Source organism: Dermacentor variabilis, chromosome 7, assembly GCF_050947875.1.
Source record: "Dermacentor variabilis isolate Ectoservices chromosome 7, ASM5094787v1, whole genome shotgun sequence".
NCBI classification, from domain to species: domain Eukaryota; kingdom Metazoa; phylum Arthropoda; class Arachnida; order Ixodida; family Ixodidae; genus Dermacentor; species Dermacentor variabilis.
Window position 1 is genome coordinate 22,572,527 of NC_134574.1, and position 15,604 is coordinate 22,588,130.

A 15,604-nucleotide genomic window follows, 5' to 3' on the forward strand; every position below is an offset into this window, starting at 1 on the left:
AAAAACATTGGATACAAAACTGCTGAGCACCGGCTATGCTGGAAAAACATTGGATACAAAACGGCTGAGCACCGGCTATGCTGGAAAAACATTGGGTACAAAATGGCTGAACACCGGCTATGCTGGAAAAACATTGGGTACAAAATGGCTGAGCACTGGCTATGCTGGTAAAACGTTGGATACAAAATGGCTGAGCACTGGCTATGCTGGAATAACATTGGATACAAAATGGCTGAGCACAGGCTATGCTGGAAAAACATTGGATACAAAATGGCTGGGCACTGGCTCTATGCTGGAAATACATCGGATACTACAATGGCAAAATGTAGGGCCAATGTTGGCTTGAACATTGGCTGGACCTTGGATCGGGTTGCACTTTGCCAAACTGCCAAGATTGGGCCAACATTGGCACCAATGTTTGCCAGCATTGGGCCATGCTTGGTCCAATGCTGGTGTGCCGCCTGGGTATCTTTACGCAGTGTTTGCTTCCAGCAGTTCTTCTCCAAAGAGTTGCTAGTCTATTTAGGCTCCCAGGCGTTCCTTATGAGACAGTCCGATTTTTGCACCCTTTGCCCAATCAGACGATCAACCAGTTCGTGCTTCTCCTCGCCGAGTGCTCATACCAAGTTTGGCTGGCACGCTGCGATGCAATTTTCGGGGGGTCGGGCACCGGCCCTTCACGAAGTGCTTGCGAAAGCACGGAAGGAGGTCTGGTTCCACCTCGCCCGGGAGCGGCACCGCTTGGGCGAGAAGTTTCTCGAAGTGTGGGCTCGTCCTGCCGTGATTTTTGACGAGTCAGGTGGAAAGCTATCCATTAAGTTATGATGCATGCTCCAAAGGTCGCACGACTCGGCCGTGTGCGCCAGTCGATCTACGGGGTTTTGTTTGGCTCAGTGGAACCCAGAGCTGGAACCGGTGGTGGTGCACCCTCAAGTGGTCGCGCTGCTCCGCGGACGGCTTTGGTGGTCTCCATGGTTGTATGCCTTGACCTCTTTTGCATCAGGGCAGTCCGAGGGTCAGTCAGGCTTGTGCCCTGCAAGACAGACATGGCTGTTTGTGTGTTGAGTGCAGTCCCTCAGTTGGGCTGCACCACAACAGCCCCCTTGTCCGGGAAGGACCGTTGGCCCGAACCAAGTCCCCCCACCCAGCCAGCCCGGGTTGTGGGGGAGTACCGGGGTCAATGTATCGAATGATACTGGGTTGATGAGTACATGAAAGCTCTGGGACGCGGCATCCCTGGTTGCCAAGTCCTCTTCCCATCTGACAACGGTACTCAGTCTATGCGTCAACAGCACCAGCATGTCCGGACGTGGCAAAGGCGGCAAGGCGAAGGGCAAGAGCAAGACGCGTTCCAGCCGCGCGGGTCTCCAGTTCCCCGTGGGCCGTATCCACCGTCTCCTGCGCAAGGGAAACTACGCCGAGCGCGTCGGAGCGGGCGCTCCCGTCTACCTCGCGGCCGTCCTCGAGTAACTGGCTGCCGAAGTGCTCGAGCTCGCTGGCAACGCGGCTCGTGACAACAAGAAGACCAGGATCATCCCCCGCCACCTGCAGCTCGCCATCCGCAACGACGAGGAGCTGAACAAGCTGCTCTCCGGCGTGACGATCGCGCAGGGCGGCGTCTTGCCCAACATCCAAGCTGTGCTTCTCCCAAAGAAGACCGAGAAGAAGGCGTAAGCGAGCTCCCAACCGCCGGACTACAGTGGCGCTCGTCGCACAACCCAACGGTCCTCGTCAGGACCACCGAAATGCGTGTGACGGCAGGGTTTTGCTTGGCAATCCCGTTCTCTGCGCCCGTTTCCCTCTGTTTGAATTAGCGCAACCGTGCCTCTTGAACTGACGCTGCTGCTAGCTAGCTGGCATTTCAGTGCACGAATGTAGATGGAAAGCGAGCTTCCGGGTGTCCGGGGGCGCACAGGAACGAGCCTCACTGCAATTAGCGTACGATTCGCGTAGTGCAATGTGATAGGCGATTGGGCCCTTAAAAACAAACAAACAAAAAATGGGCGATATCCGCAACCAGCATGCACTTATGAGCCAGGCAGGTATGCATGAGGCACGTGAACAAACGCATGCATGGCATACCAATACATAAAAGCTTGCACGCAACATCGGTCGCATTAATGTCGTTTTCGGGCGCGGTTTCTTCGCATGAATGAGCGCACCGTTTTGCAACGAACACGCATTTTGTTTATTTTTTTCCCCTCTCTCTTCTTGTTCGTGCTCGAACGCGCGCAATACTTACCATATGCATACCCAACGAGGCACCACCTTGTACCGGCAGCCCACCACAGGCACACACAAAAAAAATATTAATAATAAAAAATAACAACAAAACAGACAGACCGAGAGGGTACGGTTGGAGTACGTGGTCTCGCGTGCTCCCGTGGCCGAAGCAAACATGTAGGTGGTCCTGAGAAGGACCGTTTTGTGTTGCTTGCCTGACCGAGGCTGCGGCGCAGACAGCTGCCGAACTTAGGCGCGCTCGCCACGGATGCGCCGGGCCAGCTGGATGTCCTTTGGCATGATGGTAACACGCTTGGCGTGGATGGCGCACAGGTTGGTGTCTTCGAACAGACCGACCAGGTATGCCTCGCTGGCCTCCTGAAGGGCCATCACAGCCGAACTCTGGAATCGGAGGTCGGTCTTGAAATCCTGAGCGATTTCCCTTACCAAGCGCTGGAACGGCAGCTTCCGGATGAGAAGTTCGGTCGACTTCTGGCAGCGGCGAATTTCACGAAGGGCCACGGTTCCAGGCCTGTAGCGATGCGGTTTCTTAACCCCTCCTGTGGCAGGTGCACTCTTGCGAGCAGCCTTGGTAGCAAGCTGATTACGCGGAGCCTTCCCACCGGTGCTCTTACGGGCGGTTTGCTTGGTCCTGGCCATAGCGAACGGAGCGAGCGTCCGAAGTCGTCGACTGCCGGAGTGAAAATGACCCCTGCGCCGCGCGCGTCGTGCTTCGCCGCATTACTCTTCTCCTCTCCAACTCACCCGCCGATTGGCCAGCGCCGGCACAGCCGTCTCGGGCGGTGCGCGCGCCGCCACTGTTCGCCAGGATGCTGGAGGAGGCACGTTTTCGCGCGGGCGCCTTGTTCGCGGCTAAGGAAAGCACATTCGCAGGCGTTTTAATTGAGTTTAAACACGACAGCATGCCGCGCTGTTCTCTTTCGTTTCAGCCAACACCACAATCTCGTTTATACCGCCGCGCGTTGCCAATTGCCAGTGCTGAGTGTGAGACCACACCACTAATCTCGACAGTGGTTAGCGCTCCACGCCCAACGCCATCAGAGCTGTTATCGCGATCTCCGCGCGACGGAGATGGGTGGCATGTTTAGGCTACATTATTGCTTGTCCACTGCCTTGCTTTGATCATGCTGGTGCTCGTTTCACGAACTACAAGTGCGCGCCACGGTGCCTTCTCGAGGGGCAAATGCATCGTGTTTTGGCCGCACTCGGCAGCAAACCGTCTCGCATGTGCACACATGCCAGTACCGCACTTTCCCGTCCACGCACAGAAGAACGCGAGGCCCGCATGCGCCTCACAAGATTAACGACAAACTCACGTATGGACTACCAGCACCACTTCAGAGTTACAGAGAAAACGATGCACTTCCGCTCTAAGAGCGAATTTGGAATACAATATTGACAGGTGTTCAATGCGCGTTAGGAGACCTGGACAACTAATTGGGGCCTCAAAACTGTGGATAGGCAAGCGGTACTTCCATATGTATGAAGGGTCCTTAAACAATATGTCAAGGTAGCATCAACCAATGCTTCGCAGGTGCGATCCCAAGCGCGGCTTCCCCGTGCCACGTATTCGGTGCGCAGTTTTCGCACTTGCAAGGGACACCATGTTTTGACAAACAATCATCAAACGCAACACTTTGCTCCATACAGTGCGTACATTTCGTCAGCTAGCTTTTTCGATTGCATTCCCGCACGCAACTTCGCCACAGGATCGACGGCATCGATGTCATGTTATAGCGAAGCTCCAGCTCGGCAGCCGCCGGGAGAAATCTATTTCCTCGCCAACTAATTCACCGAATTTGGTGCGCCTAATTGCGAGTAAAAGAAAATGTTCAAATGCCGCGCCTGCAACAGCGCGATTTTCAACTGATGCCGAGCGCTGCCTCTTTTTTCTTTACTATTTTTTTTCTCAGTGATTGTGGCAAACTGTGAAATGGAAGAGAGAACAAACAGTTCAACTGTGCGCTTTAAAGCTCCGTCACACAGCAATGGCACCGGATTTGGAAATTCTGTTAATTGCACAAGGCGATATGTATAAAGGGAACACAATTTATACGCCTCGATAAGATATACCAGTCATGTGTGAGTATGACTTTTACAATACCTTCACAGACATCACAGGCGTTTTCGATGGGATAAAATTTTTTAGACAGAACTTCCGTGAGTAGTTGCGTACAATTCACACGATCGCGGTACCGCTTTGTATTGTTGAGATATGAAACTTTGTACTTCTTAACCTGCCAGTACTCGTGCATTATGGAAGGGAAAAAAAGAGAGAAAGAGAGATGTCACCGCACCACCACACATTTTTCTCAGATGGAACAAGAAGCTTGTTTGCATGGCTGCAGTAGTTCTCTCGTGACAACCCGTTGTTTTCTCTTGGGTGTGTTCCGATGCCTTACTTAGAGTTCACCTCCGAGCTACACGCACGACCGGTATGACCTCATTGCGCACTGTGTACGCCTTGCTTCATCCTCGGCTATTCCCTTTGCACGCGCATGCCAGTGACTTCGTAGCAGTAATCATTACATAGACAAGAGAAAAGAAATAACCAAAAGTTCCGCGTTTCTTCAAAGCAAGAGGCCCGTACATTTTCTCTGACTGTTCCTTCCCCATTTGTTTACCTGTTTAGCCATCACCTCACTTTGCTATATACATCAAGGCAGCACGCGCCTCGGTGTCTACCGCGCGCACCCTCGTCCATTTGAATACAACACAGTGAGCCCGGTTCTAGCGACAGCTACCTAGCTAATCTCACCTTTGCATTCATTTGCGTCGCTCAAAAGAGTTACACAATTGTGAATCGCACGGTGGTAGTTTACGGCCGCCCAGCTCGTAGGGCAAGAGGTCTGGCTCGTTATTGTTTCTCCGACGCACGCAAACCAACGAAGCCATGCGAATGCCACTCAGACACAGCGTCGCGCGTTGGCTCAATCATTTAACGCTTGCATTGGAAAGAACAAATAACCGCCGTCTGTAGAAAACTCACTTTCAGCTGTTACACACTGGCCCGTGACCGGCAATATTTTCCTCGCGCTTTGCTTCGCTGCGTACCCACATGAGCTATTGTTGTGAAATATGGGGCTTAACATATAAAACTTACTTAACTTAAATGCGCCCGCTGACCGTCACGCTCGGCGTATGTATGTAACCGAGTGCTACTGCCCGGCTCATACTCTTCTCTAAGGGAGTAGAAGAAGCCAGCCACTTCAAAGCGACAAAAATGCGCATCGACGAGCTTACGATTACCTCTTTCTTTTAATCATCAGTCCACTCTGGTTGCCTCAATCAGGGTCCAACCAAAGGCGACAACTGAGCTGCACGAACGACCGCCACGTCGCAACTCGGACAGACTGAGGGCGGGTGAAATGGGAGCAACACAACACACAGTGGCGAGCGCAAATGCAATCGAGCAAAGCTCGCCTTCCGAGGGCGAAAAGCAATGCTACCACGCCTTATGAATACATGCGGTTGCGCTCGCTCACCTGACCAAAGTTTACCGCGCGTGTCTCGTACGGCCGAACGCGCGATAATGGCATGCAAAAGAGGGTCAACGGAGCAGGAGATCGCAAATCCTGCGCATCACTGCCGAAGCACCAAGTGGGTAGCCCTGAAGAGGGCTGTTGGGTTCTTCAGAGGAGCTCATATGCTGCTTGCAGACGACGCCGCGCACGCGTGCTGCTTAGCCTCCGAAACCGTAGAGGGTGCGGCCCTGATGCTTGAGGGCATACACCACGTCCATGGCTTAAGTGTTTCCCCCAGAGCAAAAAGAACAGTAAAAGAAAAAGGGGGAGGCCCGCACCACCTTGCAGTATAACGGGCTTAACGCCAATTAAAAGATAAAAAATGAGGGATCATCACGAGAGATGATCCATAGGAAATTTGGATACAAAAGCCAATATTAAAAAAAACAAATTCGGAGCTGAAGCCAATGAAATCATTTAGGAAGTAGTAGAAGACGAAGTATGTCGCCAGGATTAGCAGCACATAGCGACCCGGGGCAGGCTCCTTTAGGGTGTAATGAGCCGAAGGCTCCGGCAGTGATGCGCGATCATTGCGAGGCTGCATCTTTATTGCAAGTCAGTGCGAATAGAGTTCAGTCGGCTCCGGTGGTAGTGTCTCCCGCCGGTTGTGCCAAGGGACGGAATGCGGAGCCCGGTACATTGCCGCTCGCCGTGACAGAGGCTGGGTCCGGAGTAGGCTCAGAGCAGCAAGAACTGGTGGTGACCTGGAGGAACTGGTGGTGACCTGGAGGCGTGCTGGTATGTTGAGAAGATAGAATAGTACGCGGCAGGAGAAGGATAGGAGAGAAAGGAAGGAGGTAATGGAGATGAAGCATGTAGTTAGTACCATTGGCAACGGTCCATGGCTGTCACGGTCTTGCACTTGGCGTGCTCAGTGTAGGTGACGGCGTCCCGGATCACGTTCTCGAGGAACACCTTGAGCACACCGCGTGTCTCCTCGTAGATCAGGCCAGAGATACGCTTGACACCACCACGGCGAGCGAGGCGACGGATGGCTGGCTTGGTGATGCCTTGGATGTTGTCACGCAACACCTTACGATGACGCTTCGCGCCACCCTTGCCGAGCCCCTTGCCGCCCTTGCTTTGTCAGATGGAAGAGAGGGCAGCTGTATAAAGTGCTGTCCCCTAATGAGAGTTCAGATCTCAGCCAACCATCATCATCCATACAACCGCCTCAAGCTAGGTCCCCAACACGGCAGGGGTGAAGGAGATTTGGGGTTCGAGGCGGAGGTCATGTTCAGAACAGGATCAAGCCACTGTACTCTATCGGGAGCGGCTCTCGGCGCCATAGCACCGTATTGGAGCGCGCTGCCGGCGCCTTCGTAAGTGGCGATCGAGTTCTTCAGAACTCCACAACTATCTTTCCTTGTCGTTGGGAAAAAATTATCATAGGTCGGCACCATGTTCGGGAGAATTGGAGTGTACCCAATCGACGTCTCTCCCTCTCCAGGTGGAACCATAGTTCCTTCCTGATTTTGGCCAGTACTTCGTGTAGTCCCGGTTGCTTGTCTGTGAACGGTGCTTTGCATCTCGCCAGCCACACCTGATAGCTACACTCAATCATCAACAGAGTAAACTGGTTTATCCCTTCTTTAGGGAGTGGGTTCATGTACCGGACAGTCAGGTATGGCACTCCCGGCAGCTTGAAAATATCTTTCACTCTTTCAATCAGTGCTGCCGGGATCAAGCACTCGTAGAAGATGTGCTCTGGCGTCTCTCTGGCATTACAAAATGGGCAGTTTTTGTTGAGACCGCCCGTGGCGGATACAAAGGCTCTTTTCCTTATGGGCAGACATCCACGTGCAAAGCGCCACATGAATGATGCTCTGCGAGCATCGAGGAAGTCCGCTAAAATCAAGTGCCAGTTCGGCTTTTCGGCCGGTTTGTTAAAAGGCACCAGTTGTCGTGGTAACTTCGGTGACAGGTGCTCTATGAGCACTTTGAGCGCCGTACTCGTCAAATCAAAGTTTGGTATGCTCTTCAATGTGCATAGCGCATTTGCGGCTTCTTTATAAAAGGGTAGGGGGAATTCGGAGCGGGGAGCGGAATGCGACAGTGGGGGACCAGTGAACACAACAATTTTCGTACTGAGAAAAAACGAAGTTAGCATCTTAGTTAAGCGAATGTCCGAGTCTAGGGCGATTTGGGTCCACTTGGTATGTAAGGCTAGTGCCATTACATTCAAGTCCGGAACGCCTAGGCCACCTTGGAATCGTGGCAGTTTTACTATTATTCGTTTTACTTGATCAGGGCCTCCTTGCCAGAGGAAGCGAAAAATTATCTTTTCTAGCTTCGTTTTTACTCCGTTAGGAACATCAAGCACACTCGCGGTATACATCAGGAAAGATATCAACAAACTTCTTATTATATTTGCTTGTGCCGTAATAGGGCATTTTAATGCACTATAATTATTAACTTTCTCTCGGAGTTTTTCTTCTGCATTAAACCAGTTAGATTGGGAGGGTCCCTTCCTATCGAATATGTAGCCGAGCATCTTAATTTCGTTTTTCAGAGGCAAGCCGTGCAAAAGTCCTGATAGTCCAGGCTCAGTGTGCAGGCTCATAATTGTGCTTTTAGTGCGGTTGAGGTTTGCTCCGCTTGCTAGACAGTACCGATCAACTACTTTTAGTAAACTAGCGACAGAGTTGCTGTCTGGTACGACTACTGTGACATCATCTGCGTATGCGAAAATCGGGGTGCAGTTAGGACCAACAGGAAGGGGGAATTTGCTGATGCTGTCATCAGCGGCGATTTGTTGTAGTAGCGGTTCTATGGCGAGTATATACAGTAGTGGGCTGAGTGGGCAGCCTTGCCGCACACCTCTTTCTATATGAAAATTTTCTGACATGCTTCCCTGTGTTATAACCGCTGACGTAAGGCCGCTGTGCAAACACTGGATTTGTTTACAAAATTCTTTCCTAATGCCTGCTTGTTGCAATACCTGAAAGAGAAATTCGTGGCTTATTTTATCGAACGCTTTTTCTTGGTCTAGTGAGCATATGTAACCGGGCAGATTTCTAGATGTAGCCCACGCTAATAGGTCCCTTAATCCTAAGTCGTGTAATTCAGCTGATCTACCCGGAATACAGCATGCTTGGTAGGTCCCGACTATGTTTGTTAGGGCGGGCGTCAAACGGAGCGAAAGGCTTTTCGCGATAATCTTATAGTCACTGTTGAGGAGTGTAATAGGGCGCCACGCTCGGAGGTCTGATGATTTTCCTACGTCCTTACATAAAAGCGTAATTAAACCCTGACGTTGCGAAACTGGTAGCGACCCTTCTTCTTAGGAGGCATTTACAAGGGCTGTAAAATATTTTGCCAGGAGGGGCCAAAATTTTGTATAAAAAGCGGGCGGGAGGCCGTCTGTTCCCGGACTTTTGTTTTGTTTCATTGCCTCTAGGGCTTCAAAAAGCTCTTCTGATTGAAATGGCGTATTTATAACTATGGGGCTGATTTCTGGGCTTTTCAAAGAGAAAGACGTGGGAGTGCAATTAGTTTTCTTATACAGATGCTCATAGAATGACCTAGCAGCCTCTGTTACCTCTTCTGGCTTTGTTGTTGTGACGCCCGTGACTGGGTCTGTCACTTCGCACAGTATGCTACTTCTTGTAGCTAGGCGGCGGCGTAGGAGATGCCTAGAGCACCATGTTTCTCTTTCCCACCTTTCCGCACGCGCTGTAGCTCGAAGTCGGTCCCATCTTTTGTTGAGCAAGCTGTGGAGCTCTTTTCTGAGTTCTACAAGAGCGCCTGCTATGCTTGGCCCTTGCGATAGTGGTGCGCTGAGAATTAAAATGGCATCTGAAACTTTCCTTATTTCCTCACGTTCTTCTCTAGCTAATTTAGTGCCCCATGTTTGGAAACATTCCTTAACGTTTACTTTAAAGCATTCCCATGCTGCGGCGGTCGGCGGAGATTTAAGGGAGCTCTTTATCAAGTTGATAATGTCCTCAACTACGCGTGCATCTTCGAGAAGTTTTATGTTAAGGCGCCAGCATCCTTTGGCTCGCGGAGCTAAATCATAATCGGTGAAGCGAAAGATTAAAAATTTGTGGTCACTCAATGCGGTGGGAAGGACCCACGCAGATTGTAGCGAAGGCGCCAATGCGTTGGAAGTATACAAGCGGTCGATGCGGCTTTCGTAGCCGCGACCCGTCCATGTCATTCCTGAGCGGCCAAGCTGTAAGATTTTCCACGTGTCTATGAGCCCTATTTCATCTACCAAGGAGCACAGTGTTTGCGCGCTATTGTAGTCGCGCCCAGTACGCGTAGGTGCGCCGCGGTGAGAGCGCCTATCGCTTGCTTCTAAGACACAGTTGAAATCACCTAAAAGAATCACTTTAGTCGGTCCAACTAAATAATGTTCTAATGACTGAAAATATTCTCTTTGACCGCGTTTACAGGGGGCATAAACATTAATTATTCTAATACCATTACCTAAGTCAATGCTCAGCGTGCGAGCCGCGTTATTTCTTTCATAACGAAGTACTTTTAAATTTAATTCTCTAAGAAAAACAATTGCGACACCAGCCGAGCCCTTCCTTCCAAAATTCCAGTACGATTTTGTGTCGAATTTTAAGTCGAATTGCCTCATCTGATCGATGTGGTGGATGTGCGTTTCTTGAAGTGCCAGTATATCGATTTTCAACTGGCGTGCCAATTGTATTACTTCCGCTTGTTTAGCTGCTCTCGTCAAACCACGGCAGTTGAGAGAAGCTATCTTGAGCGAAAGAGCCATCTTGGAAGGACGGGGGAAGGTGCGCCTAAATTAAAGCTTAGAAGGCAGTCTACCCCTAAGGGGAGGCAACGGCCGAGGGCAAGCCCTCGGCGTTGTCAGACATTATAGAACAATCACAGCTGCTGAGGTGGCAGAATTCGCATAGGGATTTTGCTTTTGGCATCTCTACAACGCTTTCTGTGCCGCATTCTGAGTTGCATTCGTCAATGCTACTTGCGAGGATTTGCCGTTTGTAGTGCGGCTTATCGCTCGAACTTTTAGAGCTCGGGCTTTCATTTCCCGACCCTGCTCCTTCCTTGGTAGGGGTGGCAGTTGGGGTATTCTTTTTGCTCTTTCGCTTTCTTTGGCTTGCTGTCTTTTTTGGCTCCCCCGCGACCTTTGCCACTTCTAACATGGGTGTCGCATTGTCTGGGGGCGAAATAGCCGGTTCGTCAACATGGTCCTTGACCTCCTCCCCTTTGTTGCAGGTGAGGCCCTTAGGCTCCCTTGGGGCAGGTGGGGTGTTGTTCGGCTGGGTTTCTTTGTCAGCAGCTTGAGGGGCCCAGAGGGGGGACAACACAAGTGCAGTTGGTTCCCAGTAGTCGGCCACGACTGCATTTTCTTTGTCTGCTTCAAGCCCCTGGCTCGTCACGGCAGCAAAGGTGCGTTTGGTGCATTCGCTGACCGCATGGTCTTCTCCGCATTTGGGACAGGGGTCATTGCAGTCCACGTGGCCCTACATTCCGCACCTCTCGCATTGCGGAGTGTCGCAGGCGGCGCCAAAATGGCCTTCGCCGCCACAGCGCCTGCACACTCGCACGACCCCTTCAAATTCACATTGAACAGTGGTGTCGATAACCTCCAGGAAGTTTGGTACTGGGGTCGTCATTTCAATCTTGACGCGGCGTATGCCGGTCGTAACTGATGGAAAGCCTGGTACACTCTCGCGAGTGACACTCAGGACCTTCCCGTACTTCTCAAACGCCTTCGACAGTTCCACATCTTGATGCTCGGCAGAGTAACCAAAGACTCGCACAAGCTTTGCTCTCGTTCCTCTGTACTCAAACTGGACTGCTGTGTCCCGAATCACGACGACAGGATTGGTTAAAAACCTCTCGACCGCCGCGCGTGTCTTCAGGAAAATTTCATACTTTCCTGCTGTGAAGTCTTGCACACCTCCTAATTCACTCTTTGTGAACTTCGACGTCAGACATTTCGTCAGTTCAACGGTGGTCACGCCATGCGGGACGCGCCCGAAGGTAAACGGCTTGAGCCGCTTTAGGCTTGCCATCGCGGTTGGGGTACCGCGTGGCCAGCGCTTGCTAGACACACTAGAAACAGACAATCTAGCTAACCTCGAGAAGCGCAGACACGGCCTGGAAGGGAAGAGGGATGGAAAGCCGTCGGCTTACTCACCAAACCTAGGAACTCCTAGTACTTGGGGTAATCCAAATCCTAGTCCTTGCCGCCCTTGCCACGTCCAGACATCTCGGCTGTTGCTGCTGCTTCGAAGCGAGTCAGGAAAGCGAATGCCGCGTCCTTGCGCCGCGACTGAGCGAGGAAGCCGCGCCGAAGGGCGAGGAGGTGAAACGCGCGCCGATTGGCTCACGGGCAGCGCGGCCTCTCTTCACGAGTGAGTCGCGGGTGGCAGCACTGAGCCCTGCTTAGGCCACGCACTGAGTTAAAGACAAGTGGTTTCGCAACACAATCGTGGAGTTTACTCTTTTTTTTCTTATGTTGTTTCTTTTTGGCATTTCTGACTGCAACGTCCGCTGATGTTCAACCCGCCTCCCTTCTTCTTTTGCTCAACTCGCCAAGAGAAAAACAAACGTGTCAACAATGTTACTGTGCTATGTTGCACGCACCCACTGCTCGTGTCGCGCCCCAGGAACAAGTTTATTGTGTTCTCATAATTATGATTACTCGTTCTATTCACCGGTAGCTCGGCTACGCTTTCAAGCGCACCCTGGTCATTGCCGCAAAGCACACCGTGCGCACAGTTTCAAACTCCGCCACGCCAACATCGTTCACTTGATCACTAGTCGCGAAACAGGGCGCGTTCATACTCTGTTCGCCTCAGGCGTTTCAAATTTCGCACGCCGGCACCGCTGACTGGTGCCTACACGACCGTCAAATTTCGTCGTGATAGCTTATGTAGCCTCGTTAATAACGTCAGCGAAATCAGCCTAAGACGCGCGCGCGAGCCCAATTCAGCATTCTAGGGGACGGAAGGGAGCGAGGGAACTGTTGGCGCCGCTCCTCACTCCTCCCTCTCCCATCGCCCGTACGAAGGCAGCTACGCAGGGCGCGCGCGAAACCGCTAGCTATGCAGCATGCGGAGAGCGCGCGCATCTCTTCTTTTCCCACTTCAAGGTACTACATTTGTAATAACAGTGTAAAATTTCCCCTTAGGCAGTGCTGCTTCGTGAACGTGCGCAACCATTTCCGCTCGCCAGCCACCGCTACAGTAATGCGGCTCTGAATTTCAGTCCGGAACACTGCTGCATACGTGCGGGCGGCCGCCGAGAGGGCATTAGTTCTAGCAGCCACAGAGGCACACCTCAGGGCCCGCAAAAGCGCGTCGAACGACAAGAAGAAACAAAACGTTAAAAAGAAAAAAGAGGAGGGATAACGGCTGCCTGCTTTTAAAAGTTGCGCTCCATCAGAATGAAGTAAATGTGCAGCAACGACCGCCTCATCATCCTCTGTGTGTGAAACACGCGCCGTGGTAATTAGTGTATGCAGGCGAACGTGGCCGCTCGCGCAGAGTCGCCTCACGCGCCCCATACTTGCTCTGTGTGTGTTGTTGTGCTGAGCCCCATGGCGTTCCGTGCGGTTCTGCTACAAAAGGTGTAGCACACGCGCTGTCCGACCGCGCACGCCGCGTGTTTGAAAACAAGAAGCAGTAGCAAGTGCCGTTGAAATGGTAAAAGAAGAGAAGAGTGCAGTACCGTAGCTGTCTCTCGCTTAGGAGGTCACCTCAACAGTACTGCACGGGGGAGGGTAAGGAGAATAAAGGAGCCAAGAGAAACAAAGATTAAAGAGGACGAGCGGAAGGCCGTGAAGGAGAAAATAATAATAATAATAAGAGAGAGAGAGAAGCATGAAACGGGGCCTATGGCAGCGTGGTAAGGTTCGACGACTCAAAAGAACTCAATGACAGCTGGGAAGGCTCCTTTGAGTAAAACCGCAAAACCCCTAGGAGACAGAAACTCCTCAGGACGGGCTATGGGGAGTCCAAGGCGTCGATTAGGATTTCACGAGCTGAGAGATATATGCTGTGCATATATCTAAACAAGGGATATATAAAAGTGCACATATCATATAAAAGGGACTCTCACGGGCCTAACGACCCTTGAGAGTCCCTTTTTGTGTGTGTTGTTGTGCTGCGCGCACGGCGTTCTGATACAAAACTTTCAGCACACGCGCTGTCACAATGAGAATGCGACAGCGCGCGCCGGGTGTGTGTAAACAAGGAAGTGTGGAACAGAGGGAACGGACGGAATTGTCGAGATTCTCACTACATCCCAATGCCAATGCAGACACTTTGGGTGGCTCTGAGAAGAGCCGTTGGGTGTTGGCTGCGCGGACGAGTGCTCGGTCGCCTACTTGGAGCTGGTGTACTTGGTGATGGCTTTGGTGCCCTCGGACACGGCGTATTTTTGAGCCCCTCGTAAAACAAAAATAACCTAAATAAAAATGAGGGAAAGCCGCACCACCAAGGTATAGCAGCTTTAAGCCAATCAAAATTAAATGAAGAGGAGTAGAAACCCAAAAGGTAATTTGAAGTAAAGCCAATTATTAAGAAAAAAACCGAGGTAAACCAACAGAGAATGTTGATGCATACCAGGAGGGGATAGGACGGCGGAGGACTTGTCTGCATCGGCGTGGGACGGGTGAGGTCTCGGTGCGTCTAATTTTTTATTTAGAAGGAGGCCAGCAGGTCCATCAGGGTTCCGAAAAGCGGTGCAGAGTTTCCGGTAGACCAGACTGCACCGGCCTGGAGGAGGATTGGCAAAACCGGATGGTTCCGGTAGGGGTGACTTGACATCAGGCAGCAGTGGGGTTGCAGAATCCACTGGACTACAGGTCAACGGAAGATCTGCAAGAAAGCTGAAAATGATGTCAGGCAGGTTGAGAAGGTGTATCGAGGGCACAGAGAAGGATGGGAAGAGAAGCTAAACTGCCAAAAGAAGAAAGCAGCCATTCCGTCTATAGTGTCCCCAGAGACAAGCTCCACCTTTGTTGGCATAACCAAGGACACTAGAAGACGAAAGGCGAAGGGCAAGGTGGGAGGGATATAAAGTGGAGACAGGGAAAGAGGAGAGGGAAAGGAAACCGATTAAGGAAAAGGTATGATTGTAGAAAGAATTAGGAGGAGTCCGGGAAAGTGTACGATGAAAAAAATGCGATATGGACGAATAAGAAGTGTGCGCTTTCTTTGATCTGTAAGAAAGGAGAGGTAACGATCAGGTGTAATGGTAGAGGGGAGATTCTCTTTAAGGGGATTAGCAATGTGAGATGTAAGGGGACAGTCATTGAAGTAGTGAAGCAAGTCTGTGCAAGGATTACCACAGGCACAGTTACTGTGGGATAAAAGGTGAAAGCGGAAATAATAGAAAGAGAAGCGGCCATGAGCGGAGGTGAGGTGGACAATGGGTCGTTTCGGAGGAAAGAAAGAGGGAATGCGATTGACGTTTTTCATCCATTGAAAGAGTGCAGTGTCGCTATTCTCTCGCGCCCAGTGAGCATTCCACTGGGCGAAGGAATAGGCACGCATCCTTGATTTGATAGAGGAGGGAGCGACAAGGAGGGTACGAGAAACACCATGGGAGGCGGCGGAGTTGGCGAGAAAGTCCGCCATCTCGTTTCCCTCTATGCCCTGGTGTGCCGGTACATGGAAAAGAGATACCCGTCGCCGGTTAGAGATGAACTGAAGGAGCTGCTTGATTTGCCTGACAGAGGGATTTGTTGTCGTGAAAGTATTCAATGTAGTGAGCATGGACAAGCAATCGGTGTAGATGTGTAGAGGGATGAAATGGGGCAAAGTCTGTATATAGGCTAATGCCTCCAGTAAAGCAGCTGTTTCGGTAGCATAAGATGAAGTGGCACGAAAAAGTTT